Raw genomic sequence first — 6,000 nt, forward strand, 5'->3', positions numbered from 1 at the left:
CATACAATCTTCCTCAATCTTCCTTACATCTGCTTAGTTTGTCCTCTGGAAGGTTTATGTCCCAATCTGAACTTTCTGAGACATGTTGAGAAGGTAATTTATCCATTTAAATCAGCTGTGATGGATCAAGGACACAACTAAAAGCTACAGGGACACCGGCCCTCGTGAACCCCTGATCCAGGTACACAAAGACGAAAGGCAATACAGTCCATCGATCACTGAAAAGTCATGGCAGCACTTTTGAGGCAAAACAACATGCGCAAAAACTCGAGAAGGCCAAAGGGAGTAATTACTGTGGTTTCAGGAACGTCTTTGGGGAGAACCTATTCAATTTAATTCAATTTTATTTATATAGCACCAAATCACAACAGCAGTCGCTGCAAGGTGCTTTATATTGTACAGTAAATCGTACAATAATAGATACAGAGAACAACCCAACAATCATATGACTCCCTATGAGCAAGCACTTTGGCGACAGTGGGAAGGAAAAACCCAGTTTTGACAAGAAGAAACCTCCGGCAGAACCAGGCTCAGGGAGGGGCGGGGCCATCTGCTGTGACCGGTTGAGGTGAGAGAAGGAAAACAGGATAAAGACATGCTGTGGAAGAGAGACAGAGATTAATAACAGATATGATTCGATGCAGAGAGGTCTATTAACACATAGTGAGTGAGAAAGGTGACTGGAAAGGAAAAATTCAGTGCATCATGGGAATCCCCGGCAGCCTACGTCTATTGCAGCATAACTAAGGGAGGATTCAGGGTCACCTGGTCCAGCCCTAACTATATGCTTTAGCAAAAAGGAAAGTTTTAAGCCTAATCTTAAAAGTAGAGATAGTGTCTGTCTCCCGAATCCAAACTGGAAGTTGGTTCCACAGAAGAGGGGCCTGAAAACTGAAGGCTCTCCCTCCCATTCTACTTTTAAATACTCTAGGAACAACAAGTAGGCCTGCAGAGCGAGAGCGAAGTGCTCTAATAGGGTGATACGGTACTACAACCTCTGGTCTTGCCGGAGTCATCTGCTAGCCTGTCAGCTCAGTGTGTCTGGTGTCCTACTAACTCAATAGCAGCCGGGCAACTGTTGTTTAGCCATGTTTCGACGAAAAACACGCCATTTGTGTCCATAATCTGTCTGTTGTTGGTGAGGGAGCTCTATATCTCATCCATTTCATTTGTCAGAGAATGGACACTGGCGAGGAAAATGTTGAGCAAAGGGAGCCAAGGTGGTGTTAGCTTTAGCTTAGCTCAGAGCCCTCTACACCATACCCACCTTTGTTTACATTCTTGGCGCCGCCTGCATGCACATCCGCCCGGCCGGGAATAGTGGGCAGCCTCCGGTGTTCTGGAGATCTCTGGGATTCGAGATTCGGGAGTCGAGATCGGCGACAAAACTACTGGAGTTACCCCAAATGTCCAGAAGCTCTTGTCTGCTGTAGGTCAGCAACACACAGCAATTCAGGCTGAACAATCCAGTCAAGAGTAAATGAAAAACCCTGCAACACAGCAGATTCTGGAGAGACACTGAGCCTGTTTTACTGTTGGATGGTTTCATCTGTGAAAACACATCATATTAAACAAATTCAAGAAAAACTGTCAGACTTTATCTGATACAACATAATGAAGAAAATCACCTCCATCATAAAGAGGAAGTGTAATCGGTTACTGTCCTGTTCTCTGATTATAGTCACTTGATTTCCAGGAAGTGCTGCAGCAGCTGCATGCCCTCTCTCCCTGCAGACTATTTGCTGCTCGTCTGTTTCTGCTGCTTCTTTGTCCCTCACTGTAAACAGCCTCACTGGTTCTCCATGAAGAACAAAGATTTGCTCTCTGTGGCTCCAACACAACTTAAAGACAATCAGAGTTGGACGAAGTTCTCCAGAACAGCTGCACAGGAGGTCATGACCTTTGACTTTTACTCATTAGACAAAGTTCATTTTATTTCCTTGACAGACAGAGTGGAGAGTTGTCTCTATACACTGACCTGTTTTCTTTGAAACAAGGTCATTTCCTGTTACAGTAATACATTGCAAATGAGGTTGACTGTGGGTTAAATGGTTTACAGATATCTAATGCATCTGTAAAAACAGGATGTCAAAGTGAAACATTTGAATCAGCTTTGTTCACCTGAGGTCAGTTCACCAACAGATTAACTTGTTACATTTCTTTTAATTGTTTACTTTTAAAAATGCTTGTGTTGAATAAACCTAAAAAGGAGTCAGTGAGTCATATTTCATCCATCAGTGAGTGTAGCACAATGTTGTGTTTAACATGTTACAGAAAAAAAACAGCATTATAAAGAATTTTTAAGTTGTTTTGTGTTTTTTGTCATTGTACAAAAAAGCTTGTAATATAAGAGTTAAACTCTAATTTCAACCAGTTGTCAGACACCAAACAAAGTTTGTATGCCCAGATTCAGCTTTGCAAGCACAATTTGTGCCCCCATATTGTTTTCAGAAAGAAGAGGCTTTCTCCTGTTAACATTCTCCTGTTAACAGTCAACACTGCTTCAGTCTTTATTTAATTGTGTCATGAACTTCAACATTTTGTGCTGCTGTGCTGCTGCTTTGCCTTTTCTTTTGGGGTTTCCTTTCTTTTTGTCTTTCCTTTCTATGTTGCTGCCAGCTTCCTAGAAGTTAACATTCTAGAGCACAGTGCATGCCAGATATAGAAGGCTGCTGATGTAGACATTAATGGACTGAATCATCCAATTAGAGGAGTTGGATACATGCTCTAGATTGAAGGGTTCATTTATTTTAATGTATATTTTGTTTTTATTTTACACCGCTCGGAGGAGGCCCTTTGTCTGCTGCGGATCACCAGTGTGTTTCTGCAGTTGGGCTAGCCAAGGGGGTGTATATTAGGTTTATTTTTAAATACATTATAATTTTGGGGGGTTTTTTGTTTTTTCATTCAGATGAAAGTGTGTGTGTGTTTCTGCTGCATCTTTGTCCTCACTGTAAACAGATGTACTGAGAGACTCCTGCACTGATGTTTCATAGGAAAGTCCAAACAGCCTCACTGGTTCTCCATAAAGAACAAAGATTTGCTCTCTGTGGCTCCAACACAACTTAAAATGGTAAATGGCCTGTATTTGTATAGGGCTTTACTTAGTCCCTATCGACCCCAAAGCGCTTTACACTACATTCAGTCATCCACCCATTCACACACACATTCACACACTGGTGATGGCAAGCTACATTGTTGTCACAGTTGCCCTGAGGCGCACTGACAGAGGCGAGGCTGCCAGACACTGGCGCCACCGGGCCTTCTGAGGTTGCCAGTAGGCAATGGGTGAAGTGTCTTGCCCAAGGACACAACGACCGAGACTGTGGGAGCTGGGGCTCGAACCGGAAACGTTCAGATTACAAGACGAACTGACAACTCTCGAGACAAAAGACAATCAAAGTTGCTTAAGAACAGCTCTAAAGGAGGTATGAATAAATATGTAGCCCAATAAGTATAAAATCCAGAAGGCTATGGGGCGGTTCATTTACAAACACAAGTCTAACTTAAGTTTCAAACTGTTTTTTGTTAGATAACAATCACATTGTTAGATATGGAGGACCAAATTTCTGTGCTTAAATAATGAATTGTAGAATAAATTCTGCAATTGTAAATTCATTTTTGAATTCCAATTTAATAAACTGCATTTCAAAATCCTTTTTACAATTGCAATTTAATAAACTGCATTTCAAAATCCATTTCCCTTTCCTGTTCGCTCCGGGATTAGCTGCTGGATTAGGTCTTCGATTAACAACTTTCTTGAGGCTATTCAAATTAGCCACACCGTGGGATGTAAGGAGCTTTCTGATTGGTTGGTCAGACACAGGCTGACTGCTTGGATTTTTCTAGCTCATAGCTTCGCTCTGCTACGAAGCGTGTGTGCTTGTACAAAGGCCGTTCAGCCTCGGGATTTACACTCGGCTCGACACAGATATGTGAAGAATGAAGGGACCCTGCAGCGAAACGGAGAGCCAACCTCTGACTGAGTGCCCGTTTACTCAGTCTGACCACCTGTTGAAGGTAACGTGCTAACATGGCTAACGCTAGCATCACCACACGTAACCCCGTTATTTTAAGGTCATTTTAGCTTATGAAAGTTTTACGTCGCAGCTTTACGAGCTCGCTACGTGTTTTGTAAGCTGCTGTGCTCTTCACAAATAAAGCTGGAAGCAGCTCAGACTGTTAGAACCAGCACTGAGGCCTGTTACATTTATACGGTGTTAGAGCAATGGCTGCAACCTACAGCCTTTAAACTAGCGATTACAATGCTGACAGTAAACTCGTCAGTCCAGATGTTACCACATTACTTTGTGATACTTAGAGTTAAAACAACTGAGACAGGCTGATTAAAATAACAGCTGTCAGTTCTCTCATTCCTTATATCAAGACTGGAGATCACACTACTGATTTCAGTTCATTTAATGTGAGTGCACAGATTCATTCTCAACTGGACATAAATGATGATCAAAGGTTGTATATATGATGAATTCATCAAATCCCAGCCTCTAACACAGTGCGCTGAATCTTAGCTTTGAATGTCCAGTATATTCTAATCAGTGCAATGTAAGCATTCACTGAACCTATAGTATCTACACCTGTGTGGCAAATGTGTGGTAAAGATACAGATAATGAAATTTAATTATTAATACAATATACATCATGAGAAACAAAGCTGAAATTGATTGTTTAGTACTTTTCTCTGTATGCTCTGTGATTATAAATGCCTTAAATTCTGTGATATATACTGCAAATGATTTTCACAGAGGTCTTAAAGTACTTAAATCACTGCTGATAGTCTGGTTGTTTATATTTTCACGTTTTTGTGTCTGTAGGACTGTTTGATGACGATTTGGACTCCTCTGGGAGATGAGGACACACCCACATCTGTTCTATACTGCAGCCATGGATGGTGTTACAGCTCTGAGTCAGCTTTGGGCCATCAGACGCACACACTGGAAAACCAGCACCTGGACTTCATGCAGGTTTGAAAAAATTGGTATCGTTGCATCCCTACTGTTAATGTTAGCTATGTTATATTGCTGCCTCTGTTCGGTGGTGTCGAGCCAAACGGACTTTAACGTGTGTTTGAACGAGCTGACGGTTCACTCATTAAGCTGAAAGAAAGATGCTTTAATCACAGGAGTCACACATGTGTCCACTGGACCATCTGGGAACTCTTCTTGTTTAGCACTCGTAATAACACAAACACTAAATCCTCCTTCTCTTGTGCTGTTTTGTAGCAGTGTGTACACCTGAGACTGTCACCTGTCTGTCTGTCCTGCACTCTCTCTCTGTTTCTTTCTCTCTGATTGTGGAATAAAAGTGTGAACATGTATTTATAAGTTACACTTGTGTTTGAATCCTGCAGCTTATCACACATTTGATTTCCATGTGTGCCAACTGCAAGTGTCCAGAGTGAGGACAGACTGAGGGACCCACTGCTGCACATCATCTGTGAGGCTTTGCACCCCTGATGATCCACCAGGACAAACTCAGCAGTGTGTGAGGAAGAGGAGGAGGAAGAGCCAGCAGCAGCTGACAGATGGAGAGAATAGACAGACTGTTCCCTGTTTGTGAACAGTGTTGGGGAGTAATGGAATACATGTACCGCCGTTATGTATTTAAAATACAAAATATGAGTAACTGTATTCTGTTACAGTTACCGTTTAAAAAGGTGGTAATGTTATTTTCGTACAAATCTTGTGTAGTTAGTGTGTAGTGTAGTAAAAGTTTTGTTGTGTGTGTCAGAGCAATAATATTGGCCATATTATATTTACACTGACTTTAGTCTCATGAATAACATTAGCTAATTGTTATTTACTAGCTAATCTTAAATGACTGTTCAGTACAGAAATGAAGCCCAACAATCATGTTTTTACAGTCCTGTGGTCTCAGCCTCAGATACTTATTAAAGCTTGTGTAAAAACAAACAAACAAATGAACAAAATATGTTCTCCTTAATTTCTGTCAACCACACGTTTCCAGCTATCATGGTTGCTA

This window comes from Oreochromis niloticus, linkage group LG3 (assembly GCF_001858045.2).
Source record: "Oreochromis niloticus isolate F11D_XX linkage group LG3, O_niloticus_UMD_NMBU, whole genome shotgun sequence".
NCBI classification, from domain to species: domain Eukaryota; kingdom Metazoa; phylum Chordata; class Actinopteri; order Cichliformes; family Cichlidae; genus Oreochromis; species Oreochromis niloticus.